The sequence below is a fragment of the Rattus rattus genome, chromosome 5 (genome assembly GCF_011064425.1).
Source record: "Rattus rattus isolate New Zealand chromosome 5, Rrattus_CSIRO_v1, whole genome shotgun sequence".
NCBI classification, from domain to species: Eukaryota; Metazoa; Chordata; class Mammalia; order Rodentia; family Muridae; genus Rattus; species Rattus rattus.
The window spans coordinates 133,640,733-133,658,720 of record NC_046158.1 but is presented as its reverse complement, the minus strand read 5'-3'; the positions used below and the strand labels follow the sequence as shown (position 1 = coordinate 133,658,720).

At 46.5% G+C, this 17,988-nt stretch overlaps 1 pseudogene; it reads right to left on the bottom strand.

Moving 5' to 3' along the window:
• Positions 1-1,580: 1,580 nt before the first annotated feature.
• Positions 1,581-2,315, bottom strand: LOC116902155 (annotated as a pseudogene).
• Between the last annotated feature and the right edge of the window lie 15,673 nt (positions 2,316-17,988).

The window sequence follows — 17,988 nt, the reverse complement described above, 5'->3', positions numbered from 1 at the left end:
CTCACTCTACCAAACATATTCCTCATTCTTTCCTTCTTTTTATAAAACACAACACTGTATCTTTTTGTTCTAGTTCCTAGCATAGGCATATTGATTAAAACTTTTTGTGTGTGTGTGCTTTTTGCATTCATTTGGCTTTTAATTGTCTTATTGAGAACTGGTGTCCAGATGTGGCTTGTGGCATGGGGCACAGGTGTGACCCTAAGTTCTGTAACAGTGAGGCATGAATGATGTTACTGCTCTGCCTTGGGACTGGTGTGTTCTTAGTAAGTCGCTGTCTGATGGCCTGACTCTTTGCTGCCTTTTTTCTCTCTCGGTTTCTCTCAAGCTTCTGTGCCTCTCTTCTGGGCATGAGTTTTCCTTCCACTTCCAAAGAAGGCTGCAGGCTTTCCATCCCTGAAGCGTTTACCATTTTCCCCTGTTCATGATGTCACAGTGTCTGGTGCAATGACAGGGCTGAAGTAGGACATGGTTGTGTGACCCCAGGTCACTCATGCCAGTTCCAGTTCCGCATGGACTGAGCAGGTGCAGTCTTCCTATTCCCCTGCCTGGCCCTTCCTGCAGCCTCAGCATGCCCACTGCAGGCCTTTCCCCGGCACACTCGTTCTTGCTCTGAACCTCAGCAGCTGCTCCCCCGCCACAGGCCCCAGGGTGGCTTGGTGAATGTCAGATGCCAAGAACAATGGGCAGCTGGCCGATTCTCACAGAGCATAATGACTCAGAGGGTTACCCATGATGCTCAGTAGAAGCCAGAACCCAAGTGTTCTGTTCTGGGTCTTATTTTTTCGGACATTTGAGGGACATTGAGCCATGGTTTTGGTGCCAGCTGTGCCACCTCTCAGTGATTTGACCTTTAGTCTTGTCCCCAATAGTTCTTTAGAGACAAACAACTTATGGAAGAGGTGGGAGTGGCACACTGGGATGCAGGCTGTGGTGGCTCCTGGTCTCTGATTCTCAGGAGGTGGAGCAACCATTGAATTCTGCTAATCCAGGATGCATGGAGTATGTCATTCAGGTCAGGTTTCCCATCTGGGGACAAAGGGCTGACAAAAGAAAGCCAGCTTGATTCAGACACTAAGTGATTTGACCTGCTGGTGTGCCTTTGAAGGGAGAGCCTTTGAAGGCTGTCCAAGGCTGGCCCAAGATCACAATTGCCTTTGCTAAGTAAGATAGGTGCCAACTCTTAATGGCCTCTGTGTGAAGAGATCACTATGGGCCAGCGGAGCCAAAGGTGCCCTGTTGACACGGGCATCAAGATCTCCACCTTTGATAGCTGTGCCTTTAATCACACACACAGTGCACACCTGCTGGACAGCCTTATCCTTCTGTTTTCTCCTGTGCTTGTCTGTGTCTGGTCTCTTGCAAGTAGAGACTGAGTTGGGGCTCAGTGTCATTGTTTCTGTGGTGTGATCAACTCTGATTTTTGGGAGTCACAGTACCTCTCCTGGGTACTTTGGTCTTGGAATCTTTTCAATTTCAATTTGTCATTGAAGTGTGGTCTTGTCTGCAGAGGTGACATTCTCTGTCTGTCTTTGTCTCTGTCTCCCTCTGTTTTTTTTTTTTTTTTTTTTTTTCATTTCAATTTTTTTTTTCTTTAAAAGGAGTGAGTTGTGTACAGGGGGGTTAAATGCTCTATAGACAAGGAAAAAAAACTGTGCTAGAACCAACTTATTCATCATCATCTTCTTCTTCATCTTCGTCTTCTTCTTCCTCCTCTTCCTCATCCTCTTCATCCTCCTCGTCGGCTTCCTCTTCCTTCTTTTTCTTGCTCTTCTCAGCCTTGACCACCCCCTTTTTCTCTGCATCAGGTTTTCCTTTAGCTCTGTAGGCAGCAATATCCTTCTCATACTTCTCCTTCAGCTTGGCGGCCTTCTTCTCATAGGGCTGCTTGTCGTCCACGGCAGTGTTGTTCCACATCTCTCCTAGTTTCTTTGCACATCACCAATGGATAAGCCAGGATGCTCGCCTTTGATTTTTGGGCAGTACTCAGAACAGAACAAGAAGAAGGCTGAAGGAGGCCTCTTGGGGGCATTGGGGTCCTTGAACTTCTTTTTGGTCTCCCCTTTGGGGGGGATGTAGGTTTTCATTTCTCTTTCATAACGAGCCTTGTCAGCCTTTGCCATATCTTCAAATTTCCCCTTTTCTTTAGCAGACATGGTCTTCCACCTCTCTGAGCACTTCTTGGAGAACTCTGAGAAGTTGACAGAAGCATCCGGGTGCTTCTTCTTGTGCTCCTCCCGGCAGGTTTGCACAAATAATGCATATGAGGACATTTTGCCTCTCGGCTTCTTAGGATCTCCTTTGCCCATGTTTAGTTGATTTTCCTCCGTGAGGCACAGAGTTGCCCAGTGCCCGTCCGGCTCTCGCTTGCCCCAGCGCTGTCTCTATGGAGCTCAATGTACTGCAATGGCTGTCTCTGTCTGGTTTTTTAAGACAGGGTTTCTCTGTGCAGTTCTGGCTGTTCTGAAATCCTAGGCTTGTCTTAAACCCGGAGATCATCCTGCCTCTGCCTCCAGAGTGCTGGGATTTAAAGGTTTGAGGTGACATAACCTTAAAGAGTTGTTTTTTTGTTTCTTTTAAATTACATTTTATTTTATGTGTATGAGTATTCTGCCTTTATGAACGCCTGCGCACCACATGTGTGCTTGGCACTCGTGGAGGCTTGAAGAGGACATCATCTCCCTTGGAACTGGAGTTAGACACTTGTGAGCCACAACGTGGGTGTTGGGCATAGAAGAGTGGCCTATGCTCTCAACCACTTTGCCATCACTGCAGTCTGAGGTGCTGTTTTTTATTTGTTATTTTCTAGTACTAGGTATCTGACCTAGTGTCTTGTGCATGCTAGGCTAATGCTCTACCACTGGGCACATCCCCAAACTTCTCTTCCTTCTATTTGTTTATTAATTTTTTGTATTATTTTAAAATGAGGTGCCATTTACCTCATGTGGACCTCTTTCTTTTTCTTTTTTTTGATTTAGTTTTTATTCAAATATTTGATTTTTTTCTCCATCTTTATTAAATTGGGTATTTCTTATTTACATTTCAATTGTTATTACCTTTCGTGGTTTCCAGGCAAACATCCCCCTAACCCCTTCCCCTCCCCTTCTATATAGGTGTTCCCCTCCCCATCCTCCTTCCATTACTGCCCTCCCCACAACAATCACGTTCACTGGGGGTTCAGTCTTGGCAGGACCAAGGGCTTCCCCTTCCACTGGTGCTCTTACTAGGCTATTCACTGCTACCTATGAGGTCAGAGCCCAGGGTCAGTCCATGTATAGTCTTTGGGTAGTGGCTTAGTCCCTGGAAGCTCTGATTGGTTGGCATTGTTGGTCATATGGGGTCTCAAACCCCTTCAAGCTCTTTCAGTCCTTTCTAAGATTCCTTCAACGGGTGTCCCGTTCTCAGTTCAGTGGTTTAATGATGGCATTCACCTATGTATTTGCTATATTCTGGCTGGGTCTCTCAGGAGAGATCTACATCCGGTTCCTGTCAGCCTGCACTTCTTTGCTTCATCCATCTTATCTAATTGGTGGCTGTATATGTATGGGCCACATGTGGGGCAGGCTCTGAATGGGCGTTCCTTCAGCCTCTGTTCTAAACTTTGCCTCCCTATCCCCTCCCAAGGGTATTCTTGTTCCCCTTTTAAAGAAGGAGTGAAGTATTCGCACTTTGGTCATCCTTCTTGAGTTTCATGTGTTCTGTGCATCTAGGGTAATTTGAGCATTTGGGCTAATAGCCACTTATCAATGAGTGCATACCATGTGTGTTTTTCTGTGATTGGATTACCTCACTCAGGATGATATTTTCCAGTTTCATCCATTTGCCTATGAATTTCATAAAGTCATTGTTTTTGATAGCTGAATAATATTCCATTGTGTAGATGTACCACATTTTCTGTATTCATTCCTCTGTTGAAGGGCATTTGGGTTCTTTCCAGCTTCTGGCTATTATAAATAAGGCTGCTGGGGTTGGTGATTTAGCTCAGTGGTAGAGCGCTTGCCTAGGAAGCGCAAGGCCCTGGGTTAGGTCCCCAGCTCCGAAAAAAAGAACCAAAAAAAAAAAAATAAGGCTGCTATGAACATAGTGGAGCACGTGTCTTTGTTATATGTTGGGGCATCTTTTGGGTCTATGCCCAAGAGAGGTATAGCTGGGGGACCTCTTTCTTTTTACCTGAGAGTAACCTTGAACTCCTGATCTCTATGCTTTAACTCCTCAGTACAAGGATTCCAGATTTGTGGTACTACAAACAGATTAATTTTTTTGTGAGACAGTGAATAATTTGTGCATGGCAGTCTTGACTATGTGACCATCCTGCCTCAGATCTGGAGTAATTGGGATTATGGGGTCTGAGTAAAGTTCTTGATGGATTTGGTGGTTTACAAAGGATGGCAGTGCTAAACTTTGGAAAGAGGCAGGATCCCAGGTCACAGGTTTTGGGAGTGAAGTATGACTGAGCTGCCTACATGTATGGCCTTGGACCCTGCTGAAACTTTTCTAGCCCTCAGTTGTGTCATGTATACTTGAACGTAACATTCTTCTAGCACTTTCATAGATATGATGAAAGGAATCATGTCAAGAAGTGCTGTTGGGCATGTGGCCTGAGTTGGGTGCAATGTGCAGTTAGACCCCTGGGGACTCTATAACCTTTGCTCAGGGTGCAGATGGCTCTTTAGGTGCTAGGGCTACCCTTGGGGAAGTATGTATTTACTCTCCTGTTTACTCATCTTGAATTAAATGGAAGCAATAGGGCGCCTCCTGGATATTGGCTCAGGCGTAGTATGAGACCACACTCTAGGTACCTGGATTGGTCTTTTCAGTATTAGTAGTAATATGGACAACTCGCTAGGTCCTGGGCCTCCTTAGGGAGAAGCATGTGCTTACCCCCTTGTGTATGTGCCCTGAATTGGATGAAAGCATAAGGTACCTGGGTGTTGGGTCTGACCAGGGGTACAGTTGGTCAGTTGGCTAGTGTCATCTCTGGGCATTGCTCCTGCCATGAGGTCAGGATTTAGACAGTTTTCTGTGTTCTAGTACTATACTGGAAGACAGTATGCTTATGACTCCCTGGGTACTGAATCTGCCCCAGGAGCAACAGGCTAGCATTTCCTTCAAACTGTCCCTGTGCTAGCTGGCAGTGCGTGGGCTGCCTACTCATACTGAGTAAAGGGCCCTGAGGGAAGCATTTATTCATCACATTGGATACTGCTCTTACCCTGAGGTCAGTGTTCAGGTGGCCCCTAGGTATTGGGTTATCGAGGAATTTGTCAATGGGAGGCTATAAACTTTTGTGAGCTTTAGGTTTTAAATAATATTGATGCCTTTAAGGAAAGTCATAAGTCTTTAAGGGCAATTGTGACAGGCTTAGATATTAGTGAATGTTCAGGAATGGAGGTTTCTCAGACTTTAGGGGAAATGGTTGAGGAGTAGAGGACTGTAGTAGTGTACAGGGAGAACACTGAGGCCCAGATGAGTGCAGGCTATTCTAGGAGAGGGCACTCAGTGTCAGGGCTGCCCAGGAGCCTCTGAAGTCTCACAAAGCCTATCAGAATAAGAAGGTTACCTACCTAGGAGGTAGGACCAGAAAGGATTGAGTGTTAGGATGGATGTCTGTCACACAGTTTGGGAGCCAGGCCAATGCAAAGCTTTCCTTGAGACCCTTATGTGTGGAGAAGGAATGCAGTTCCTTGTCTAAAACCAGAATCATGATTACCAAGGCCAGTAATGACCTTGGGTCAGGGCCTTAGGGGAAATTCCACTTCTGATCCTAGATGCTCAACTCTCTCTACCTTGAGGGGTTATGGTTATCAATCCACAGACTGTTGTGTGCTTGCTTAGCTTCCTGTTGACTCTGTTTCATTGTATATCCCTTTCTGCGGAATCTTTCCCACTCTCCTTACACACTGTATATAAGAGCTACACTTTAAAGAACCTTTATTGATTCTTTGTGAGCTTCGTATCACGCACTCCAGTCTCACTCATCTCCCAGTTCCATCATATCTGCCCTTCACACAGCTAACACACACACACACACACACACACACACACACACACACACACACACACACCCCTGAACTTAATAACTCTCCAAAACAAACCAAAGCATAGAAGACATCTCACCATGGAAAGTGTCACAGAGTGCCCTACAATATAGCCTCTGTCCACACATCTTCACTTGTAAACGTTCATTACAGTCATTCACTCATCGGTCTGCTTCAAGATCTCTGGCTTCTGTGACATCATCAATATTGGATCGTCACCGGGATTTCTCCTGGTGATCCTGTTGTTGTCTTGTGTCATATGGATCCAGCAGCTTTGGATCAGCAGGACCAGCCCTTTCGTGAATCCCCACCATTTGCAGATGATACAGATTTCTGTGGTGGACTAGCTCAGAGCCCTGGATCTGGGCCTGGTTGGTAGCTGAGCCAGCTCTCCCATATCTGCACCAACAGGGTGAGCTCTCCAGCACTGCTCCGGCCAGGCCACCCAGGGCTGCCATCATCAGCAGGCAGGGTCAGCTGGCCCACACACATTTCCCTGAGGTCCACTCACCCACACCTACGCCTCCAGAGCTAGCTCCACTATGCCCAGCTGAGGTATAGGGGCCTACTCTCCCAAGTCCTGTAGCCAGTGAGGGGACAGGGCTGGCCCTCCAATTCTCACATCCTAGGAGCTAGTACCCCTCCTGACTATTCCAGGTAGCCCTCGGGATTAGCTCACACATGTCTCCCCATCAGGGCCAGCCGTATGCTGCTGCCCAGGAGAGGTACAGCCCCTGCTTTCCCAAGCGTTTCTTTTCAAAAATTAAAGAAAAAAAAAAAGATTTATTTGGGGTTGGGGATTTAGCTCAGTGGTAGAGCGCTTGCCTAGCAAGTGCAAGGCCTTGGGTTCGGTCCCCAGCTCCGAAAAAAAGAAAATAAAAGATTTATTTATTTATTTATTTATTTATTTATTTATTGCTTGCATATGAATGCTCTATCTGCATGTACACCTGCATGCCGAAGAGGGCATAAGATCCCATTATAGATGATTGTGAGCCACCATGTGGTTGCTGGGAATTGAATTTAGGATCTCAGGAAGAGTAGCCGGTGCTCTCGACTGCTGAGCCATCTCTCCACCCTGATGTTTGGTTCTGCATTCGGTCTTGCCACCGGGTGTGTGAACTCCACTGGACGGCATTTTTACCCTACACTGACATCCGGTGCTAGGTTTGTGGGAAGGGCTGACATGTTGCTCAGGGGGTGAGAGAATGCAGCTTAGGATAGGACCTCAGCCCGAGTGAGAATCGGCATAGGCTGAGGTTGAAGTTGGGGTTCCCTGACTCCTGGACGTTCAGATGCTGCTGAAAATTGCAAGGCTAGGGCCGTGGAGAGGGGGAACTCCAGCTTAGGTTAGCTGCAATTATCCAGGCACACAGAGGGGCCTTCTGTGGGAGAGTTAGGTACTGCAGCTTGGTAATGAGGGCTTCTCCCCATGGCAGCTGTTCTTGATGAGAGAGACGGCCCTTGGTTCCAAACTGTTTATTGATTGCTCAACTTGGGAATAGGTACACACAACTTCCTCAGGGTGGACCAGAGGTTAAATAATTTTTGCAGGAAGGGATGTCTGGTAAGGGAAGCTCACTGGCTAAACCCTCAGAGCCCATCTAGAGACCTCATCAGCATGGGGAACTCAGTGTTATGTGCTACGTGACCAGTAGTCGTGGTCTAATGTGGGGAGTTGCGGTCACATGTTCCAGGCCAAGAATCTGGTTGGGAGTATGGAAACTCCTACTGTCCTCAGGTGGGTGCTGGGGTTTCTGAACCCACTAAGCTTTACCAAGTTTCCTGGCATGGGCCACTGCTCCACAGTGTTGCACTTCTTTACAAACCTGCTGGCATAGACAGAGTTTGTTCAAGATCTTCTGACCCCAGCTTTCCAATTTAAAACAATTTTCATCCTCTGGTGCGTTCTCTTAGGTCCTGTCACTGATTCAGGTCAACAGCAGTTCAAAGAGGTGTGAAGTAGAGTTTTTGGGCACCTCTAAGTGTTGGTTCTGTAGGTGAATGCCTCTTGGGAGATGGAATGTAGGGAGTTTGACTGTGCTTACCCTAATGGGTGCCAGGCTATAGGGAAGTGCCAAGGCACTGCTGGGGGTGGGGTGGGAAAGTGGAGCTGGTTCGGGATCCCTGGGCCTGTGATGAGGCTGGGAAGTGGGGTTCTCAGACTCTTAGACATCTGGGCATCACTGGGAGTTACAGAGGAGCAGAGAACAGAGTCAGGGGCCAGCTGGCTGGGGACAACATCTAGCCTGGGGACGTAGGGGGGCTCCAGTTTGTCCCATGGTGATTGTCCTTAGCTTGGCAGAGGCAGGCTTGATGGTGGTTGTGGCTGGGAGTGCAGAGTCCTTCTATGGGAGAATTACGCTGCAGCTCTACAGACAAAGGCCTTCCCCAGGTTTTTCGTGGCAGATCTTGACAAAAGAGATGGTCTATGGTCTAACAGTTTTTTGGTTGTTCTTGGTGGAAAATGGATGCATAAAAAAACCATATCCACTTCTCAGGGTAGGCCTGACATTAAATACCTTTTGTAGGGAGGAATGTCTGGAGAGGAAACCTTTGGCTAAGCCCTCTGGGCCTCTAGGTACCTCATTAATGTGGAGAACTCTGTTTTGGCCCCATGTGACCATAGGACACGTTTCTTTTATGTGAGGAGTGTGGCACGTGTTCCAAGTCAGGAGTCTGGCAGGGAGCTTGGAGTCACCTAAGCCTCAGGGGTGTGCCCATCGAGTCTCTGGGTCTCAACCTGCTCTACCTTACCAAACTTCCTGGCATGATTTTATGTCCCACACTTAGGAACTGGGTCACCCTAAGGGTGGGCATTGTGGCCATCATCTTTTTAGCACTTGGACTACCCTATCTACGCTGTATAGTCTGGTCTTAGGAATTGGCCCTGCTGTGGAGTGTGGGAGGTACTCCTAATACTGGACCTGCTTTGAGATCAGCAAATTGTTGGTCCACAGGGTATTACTTCTGCCAACAGGGTCAGCATGGAGACAGCCTTCTCTCCCCTGAGGTATAGGGCTTGAACAAGGAGTGGTATGCACTCGGCTCCCTGGGAACTGGGTCTACCCTAGGGTTATTGTTCTAGTAGACTCTAGGAATTGTACCTTAACTAAGCATGTATGTCAGGCTGCTTCATTGATGAAATTGGGGTGGAGGACAGCATTCAGGCAGCCACTGGATGCTGAGAGTACCTGGGGAACATTGGACCAACAGGAGCCTGTGTAACAGACCTACACTAGGGATAGCATGATGGTGGCCCTCTGGGTACTGGGTCTACACTTAAGTTAGTGTTTGAGCATCCCCATATTTTGCATAGACCCTGATTTCAGCATGTGGTTGAGTGCTTGGATCTGTGATACTCTCTGTTCGGTATGAGGGGCCCCCTGGGTACTGAATGAGGTAGAGGAAGTATGATTTTGGCTCTTTAGTTACTAGGTCTACAATAGTTACAGTGTGCAAGTGGTCTTCTGGTTTATGGTCTTGCCCTGGGTTCACTGAAGTATGGTCTTCTGGATGCTGGGCCTGCGATAAAGGGCAGGGTTCAGTCAGTCCTCTTGGTACCAAGTCTACCCTGAGATTAGTTGGAAATCAACCTCCTGGATTCTAGGTCCAAACTAAGTCCAGTGTGTGGGCTTCCCTATGAGTCCTGAACCTACATTGTTTTCAAAACACAATGCTCCCTATTAGAACTGAGTCTATCCTTTGGCAGTGAGTGGGTAACTCTTTCAGTACTAGATTTGACCTATGGAACATGTTCCAGTTGCACCTTGGGTTATAGCAATTCACTGAGGGCAGTGTTCAGTTAACCCTTGAACATTCGGATTATACAAGGTCTGAATGGAATGTCCTAAGTCATGCTAAGCCTACTCTGATGGCAGTATAGACATGGGTACTGTGTCTTCCCTGGATTTATTAGGTGGGCTGTCTTCTAGGTACTGGGCCAGCTCTGAAGGCTACCTGAGTGGGATTCTCTGGATAAAGTGTTGCACTTAGTTCAATGTACATGTGATCTCCAGAGTCCTCGGTTGCAGGTCCATCTCTGAGGTTGATACAATGTTTGAATGTGATAGGATTTTTCTCCACCAAGTTGTGCTTGACCAAAGGACATTTAAGTGAAGTCCTGGGACAGGGGCTTCAAGTTCATGTCTCATACCAGTTAAGATTCAAGACAGAGACACTTGAAGGAGTAAGCAAAGTGGAAGCAAGCTCCATTAAAGACTTACAGGAAAGTGAGAGACTCCAGAGAGTAGGAGGGGTTTCTGAGAGAGGAAAAAAGCCATTGAACTTTCTTATCTAGGGTGGTGTGTGTGTGTGTGTGTGTGTGTGTGTGTGTGTGTGTGTGTGTGTGTATGTGTGTGTGTGTGATATGCTACATAGCAGAGACTGGACAAAGACTGAGTGTGATAATTGCTGTTAGTTAGTTCTCCATGCTATCATATAGAGGGCCAATAGAGGGCCCACATGCTCTATTCATGCTCCTTGGCTCAACTTGATGGTAAGTCCTCATGTCCACCAAAAAACAGTGATTGTTTTTAATATCTGTGGCACAGTCTGGGGTCTCTGACTCGAAATAGGCGGAGGCTTTTTTAGAATCCATCATTACTTACAATTAGCAGCATTAAAAGCAAGGAAATGACAGCAGTGCCTTACTCATGTCCTATCATCATGGGGCCATAGCCCTGCCCCTCCTCTCATCTGGCCAGTTTGGTTATATCAGATCCACGTGGCCTTCATTTCTATGTTCTTCAGTGTTCCAAGCCTTTCTGTTTTAACCTTTACTTTTCTTCTAACATCAGCCCCACTGCAGTTTATGTGAGTATCTTGCAGTTTTCACTGTAAGCCGTTTTATATTCAGCGGCCTCCTGGCTACTGTGGAGCAAGTGGAACTGACCACATGTTGACTTCAGGGACAACCCTCTGGGTATTGGGCCTGCATCGGTGGGTGGTGGGCCGCAGCCCCTGACATTGAGCTTTTTTTCTGGTGGAAATATGAGAGTAGCATTGTGGGTACTAGAATTGCCTTGAAAATAGTGTCTGGCATGGCGATGCCAAGTGTCCTGAAGACACTGCTTGACAAAGTTCCGGTGCTTAGACAACTTGGACTGACTCTCCACTGCCCTTGGTGGAAATTTGCTACACACCTTTTGCTCTACCTACGTCTCTCACAGAGCTGAGACAACAAAAAACTGGTGCAAACAAGAATGAAATTAATGAATTTATTTATGCACAAACTTGAGTCTCTCTTAAGAACTTATTACTTAAACAAACACTTATATCATTAAGGAGTATTATTAGTAGGCATGAGATAGGGAATTTGAGAAAATTATTAAAGAGGAAAAACCTAGGGAAATTCTAGGAGCTGACAGACTGTAATTGAATTGCTAGATTTTTTTATGTTCAACTTTAGAAACAAGGAACTTGAAGGAATAGGAAGAGATTTTGATCATACAGTTAATGACAAGGCCTTGGTGCCTTCCCAACAGCAAAAGTTTTAGGAATCCAGATGTTCTTCTATTCTTTACATAATTGTAATAAAGATAGGAATCCAACTGAAACTAGTGTTCCTGACAGAGACACAGCAGAAGGCGTTCTGGCTCAGGGAACTGCCTGCTTCCTGGACAGACTTGTCAGACATTGCTGATAGGCCTCCTTTGCTTAAGCAAGGGGCTGCACAATATTTTAAGAATTAAAGTAAAAGGATGGTGGCCTTATAAAGAAATATAGAGGAAAGAACAGAAGAATCAAATAAGGGCTAGAGAGATTGAACTTTTGTAGGAAACCAAGCTTGATTTAACTGGCAGTAGGATATAACTTTTGACCTATTAATCTTATATGAAACTGAAGCAGAATCAAATTCATCCTGACTAGCATTTCTGTGATCACAAGGCTTTATGACACCAATCTTAAGGAAGAAGATATGAATTTAAAGAAGATTGATTTTATCATAATGTTAATTTTTACTTCCCTTAAGTAAATTGCTGTTTGCTTTGTTCCTCTTTCAATATTTTTATGTAACTGAGGAAAACTTTTTTCAAAAATTTTTTCAAAATGTATTTTGAAAAGCTATATAATCAATGAATAAAAATTCTGAGGAAATTATTTTATGTATAAAGCCTGAAGAGGCATAATTTGTCAGTGTAGGAAAAGCCACACTGAAGTGTGCTTCTTTTCTGTCCCCTCTCTTATGAAATGAATGAAGTCCTGTGTCTGATCCTTCCTTCCCTTCACTGCTCTTGCATTCAACCTTCTCCAGGCCCTGCTCTCAGATGAGGCTGGTCCCTGGCACTGGCAGCCTCCTATATATTGGATGTCCTGGGGATATCATAGAAAAGATTACCTGGGTATTCTTCACTCTGGACAATCTGAGTGTGGTCACATGCATCTTCTTTGATGTCAACATGCAACTGGTCCCCAGTCCTAGGGACAGCCTACATTTGGCTTACTGGACACTGAGTGAATTCAGTATGTGGACATTCATATGGGTATTGGGCTTGTCAGGGATCAGTGTGAGTAGGCTAAGCAATACTGCTTCTTTCCTGAGGTTGTCATGGGGACAGCCCAGTTACTGGGCCTGTACCGAGTGAAGTGTGTGAGTGCCACTGGGCCTACCCTAAGGGCATCGTGGATTTCATTTGGTTCCAATGGTGTAGGGAATCAGAGCTCAAATAGCTTTGGGATGCTGATCTTGCCCTGAGGTCATCATGCTGTTGGTTTTTTGGATACCCATGCAGTATTGGAGAGTAGAAGGCTGTGAGCTCAGAGGATACTGTGTTGACTTTGTAGAAATTATGTGAGTGGTCCCCTCTGCACTGAGCCTGCCCTAGTATTGTATATGTTGCAGCTGCCTTCTATAAATAGGGCCTTCCTTGTGGGCAGTTTGTGTAGTCTCCTGAGTACTGGGCCTTCCTTAAAATCAAGAAGTGTGTGGTCAGTTCCCTTTTTATACAGTCTTCCCTGTGGATATTGATCTGGCAGCTCCTTAGTTACTGAGTCTGTCACTGGAGTAGCATTCTTGTGGTCCTTTGGGTACTGTACCTGAACTGATAGTGATGTTCAGGCAGGCTCCTGGGTAAACAGTCTGCGCCAGGGTGCAGCATGTGGGTTGATCTGGGTGACAGTTTTCTTTTTTTCTTATTAATTTATTTAGTTATTCACTTTACATCTCAATTGCAGCCCTCTCTTCTCACTCCCCTCCTTACACTGTCCCTCCCCATCCCTTACCTGGGGAAGTCCCCTCTGGGTGCAATGCTTCCCTGGAACCTCAAGTCACCACAGGACTAGGCATGACCTCTTCCACTGAGAGAAGTTAGCCCAGTTAGGGAAACAGGATCTACAGGCAGGTGACAGTCAGGGTAAGCCTCCTCTTCAGTTGTTGGGGAACTGCATTAAGACCAAGCTGAACATCTGCGGCCTAGAGCCAGACCTAGTGTGCTCTTTGGTTGGTGGGTCAGTCTCTGGGAGCTCCCAAGAGTCCAGGTTGACTGTGTTGCTCTTCCTGTGGAGCCCCTATCCCCTCTAGGTTCCCCAATCCTTCCTCCAACTCTTCTATAAGACTTGCTGAGCCCAGTCTGATGTTTGGCTGTGGGTCCCTGCATGTGTTTCAGGCAGCTGCTGGGTGGAGTCTCTCAGAGGACAGTTATGCTAACTTGCTTTTATATCATTCTAGGTACATCCAAAAAACATGGTCAGTTTTTAGATCGAAGACAAGGTAATCAAGCGAAGTAGTAAAAACGATCACACAAGATAGTAATTAAGAAAAGTAGAAAGCAAAGAGATCACATAAGGTGGTCATTCAGCAAAGAAGTAAACACAGCTCCAGGTCACTGTTTCTCGAATCTGAGCAGACTTCCTTGTCTGAGCCCAGGGACAAATGCCGAATCCCTGGAAGCAGCACCAGAAGTTCTCAGCAGAGAAGTAGGCAGCAGAGGATGCTGCCTTGAGGCTGGGGAAGAGCGAGAAGGGCTGGAGAGAGGGAGAGATGGATCCCTTAGCAGGAATCATTTTGAGGACTGTCTCAGCATAGGAACAAGTCCTGTTTATTTCAGTGTCACCAAGAGAGTCCCTTTGTTGCTTCTCTGCATTCAAGTGAACTTCTGAGCTCCTTGGCAGGTGATACCAGGTAGCATAGACTGGCCTGGCCTGGCTGAAGACAGCCACAGTGGGGGAGGGGAGGGGAGAACAAGCAAGAAGGGGGTAGAGGAGAGCATGAGCAAGCAAGCGCTCTGACGTTCAGGTTGTTGTGTGTCTAACACAGGAAAACATGCAGATTGCAGATTTCCATATGCTTCTGCCCATGGATTCCAAGTCATAAAAATATTTAACCCATGATGGCCTCCAAAAGCATCTTGCTCAGAATAAGGTTTGATCCAAAAGAATATCAAAAACTATCTGGGTACCAATGTCCTCTGTACTCCCACTTGGTGGATAAACCATAGGCTAGGGGGTTAGTCTATGTCTGCCTGATCTGCTTATCTGTTGATCCTTCAAGATCTGGTTCAGGGAATGTGTCCTCATCTGACTTACTAGTCAGAATAGCCCCCCATTCCAAGGCAGGTCAGCCAGATTCAGCATATAGCCCCCAAGCAGTCCTGTGGGATTCCTCCATCCATGTGAGATCCCGTGGTAACCTCCTGCCATCCTTCACAGAGGCCCCAAGTAGCAGAAGGCACTGAGTACAACAGTCTTGGATCCAACCTTGAGCAAAGATTGGGAAAACTCAGCTGGGCAGTGTTCCCAAGGACAGCTGCATTCTCTCTCTCTACCCCTCCCTCCTCCCCTCCCTCTCCCTCCTGCCTCCCCCTCCCTCCACTGTTACCCTATAGCTATTCTTCATAACTCTCCATGCCTGCTTCATCTAGGAAATCCACCAACCTCCTCACGCTGGGAACCTAGATTTCATGGTCAGCACAAATAGCTGTAGCATCTCACAGTGACTGAGCGATTGTTGCTGTGGCCAATATTTTAACTCATGATGGCTGTAAGGAAGGACACCTCTAGATCCTTTTAGTGAGAAGAAGTGTAGAGAGTGATAAAGAGCTCTAATGAGAGATAGAGGTAGAGGACACCTCTGAAGCTGTCCTTAGAGAGCCTCAAGGACAGGATGCCCTAAACAAAACAAAACAAAACAAAACAACCCCAAAAAACTATAGTTTGCTATTTTGAGTGGAAACTGAAGAGAATGTCGGGGTGGGGCAGTCTGTGGACAAGCAGGAACAGGGGGAAATTCCCCAGAACTGAAGTCTGGAGGAAGACAGGTGGTGTCAGCTGAGGAAGGCTTGCTATTGGTAGAATAGCAGCTTGTGCCAAGGCACAGAGGTAGAATGCGGCCTGTTTAGCAGAAACCTTGTTTAGAAACCTTCCTGTTTAGCAGGCCTGAGACACAGGCTGTGGCAGGAGGTGAGCTACTCTGTGGATGGCATCTTCTTGCCTGACCCACACTTGGGAAGCTCTGCTTGCATCTGCATCTTCACATCATACAATCCGCTTTCCCCAGGATCGAATGGCCTCCCGTCCCTGTGTCTATATGCTTTTGTCACTGTTCAGACACCACTGACGGATTCCTGTCTACAATGGGACAGCTTCTCTCTACCGATGATCAAATCATAGCCATTGGAAAAGGTTATGACAAATTAAAATCTGAACCAAGTTCTTGCATAGCCTCAATGAGGCCAGGTGTTAATCATTCTGTCAGAGTCCTAGCTACTGTTGTCCTCACATGGATTTTGGCAAGAGGGACATGGAGGAAAAAGATCGGAGCTTGGTGACTTTGAACCTATAAATGCATGAGTGAGTGCACACCTGCTTCCCAGAGTCTCAGGGCCACTTACCAGGCCCCTCACGCACACAGGACAATAGTAGGAGGAGCCTAGGCAGTTGCTGCATAACTGCTTAATGGCTGTCTTTCTGCTACCACAGTCTGTTTCCCTGCTCAGGGGTCTTTGTCTTTTATTCTTGCTACTTCCAACTCTACACACTTACGATGGATTCTCTGTCTCCTTCTCCCTCCCCCCACAAATCTCTGTGTGTGTTTATTCCTGGGAATTGAAGCAACTGTCATGTCCATAACTAGAATACTCTCTACTACTGGGCTCCATACCTGCATCTTGAGGTTTCTTTCTTCTTCTGTTTTTAGATACATAAAGGCAGGCTTATTGCCTTGAGGAGGGAGGAAGAGGGGAGAGGGAAGAGAAAGAATGGGTGTGGAGAGAGGGGGGAGGAGAGAGAGAGAGAGAGAGAGAGAGAGAGAGAGAGAGAGAGAGCACCAAATGTCTGGATTATATAGAGAATGGCCTCTTGGAGAAGGGCAGATTGGGGGAAGGGTATACCAGTAGGGACTGAGGGATGCTGGGAGAGCCTGGAGGCAGGTCTACTTTGGTATGTAAAATATGCACCTCAGTCCCTTGTCCCAGGGTCTGAAACTAAACATCTCCATTTTTTGTTGATAATAAATGAGTAAGGAAGGGGTCTGACTAGTTTCTTCTGATATTGTGGTATTTTTTTTATTGGTGGTAGGCAAAAAGCTGGAATGTCGGCCAAGTCCTGGAAGGCTGGTTGTTTCACTGCTGTCCAGGCTGTGAGACTGTCTAGGGGCAGGAGTGTGCAGGCCCAGTTGAAGCAATCTGTGAGGCTGGACCGGGGCACCTATGGGTAACTGTTTTGTATCAATCCTGGATGCAGGTTCTGAGGGAACTCCTGGGTTTTAGGGGCAGAAGATACAGTTAAGGAGTTTAGGGAGAAAACCTTTTTCTTGAGTGTACATTTGAAACTCTTAGGCCCATGGTCTTGGTAGTTGAAGGAGGGGTGGGGCTAGGGTCCCAGGGCCAGGGCCAGGGCAATAGATCCCACCCTCAGGAAAAGGCAGGTGTGGAGGGAAACAGGCTGTTGACTGACAGTACTTGTCTGAAGTCCATTTGACTTTTGAGAGATGGATTCCCTGAAGCTTGAGAATCTAAGTTTACAACCATAACCTAGCGAGGGGAAGAGATCTGAGGCTTTTTCCTCCCTCCCATGTCCCTTAAATTGCCCTCCTATCACCATCTAAGTTTTTCTCATCCTCCAACCTTTATAACTTGTGTTTACCAATCTCAAGACATTTTCCCAGATCCTCAAACACTCTTTTAGAAGCTTTCATTGCCTCAGAACTTACATAAACTTTAAATTTTACCTCTTTTCCAATCTAATTAATGTCATCATGAGACGCAGGTGATTGATCACTGGGAGCAGACATTGTAAAATGAGCTCTTTTAAGTAAAGGGACAGTAATAGGTCACTTCTTTCACTAGTTTGCCTTCAAGACCCTCAAGAGACTGGGAAGGAGATCAATCTTTGGCTGCCAGGGCCAGTGAATCCGAGAGATCTTCTTGTGGATGAGTAACTTAGGAGACTGACCTTACTTTGTCTTAAGCAACATGAGGCATATCAAGTGTCCCCTCTGCCCATAATTCAGGTCAGGCCTTAGCAACAGGTGAGCAGTTTTTCTCAGTGGCTACAGTGCCACAGTTCAGGTGGAGTCCTTTCTTTTTATTTCCATAATTGTCTTGGGGACCTTGGGGGAGTCACTGTTAGGCTTTGGGAGTCTCTATCTTAATCATCTCTTTTTTCAATTTTTATTATTTTTGTTCATGTATTTCCCATTGCTGCCCCCTTTTGCCCCCCCTCTACAGTTCCTGATCCCATTTCTGCCCCCCCTTCTTTCCCTCAAGAGGGTTCTACCCCACACCAAACCTCCCCCTTTTCCAGGGCTTCAAATCTCTGGAGGATTCTGTGCATCTTCTCCCACTAAGGCCTGACCAGGCAGACCTCTGCTATATTTGGGCCAGGGCCTAGGACTGACCCATGTATGTTCCTGGTTGGTGACTCACTCTGGGAGAGCTCCCTGGGATCTGGGTAAGTTGAAGCTGCTGGTCTTCCTATGGGGTCACTCTCCCCTTCAGCTTCTATATCCTTC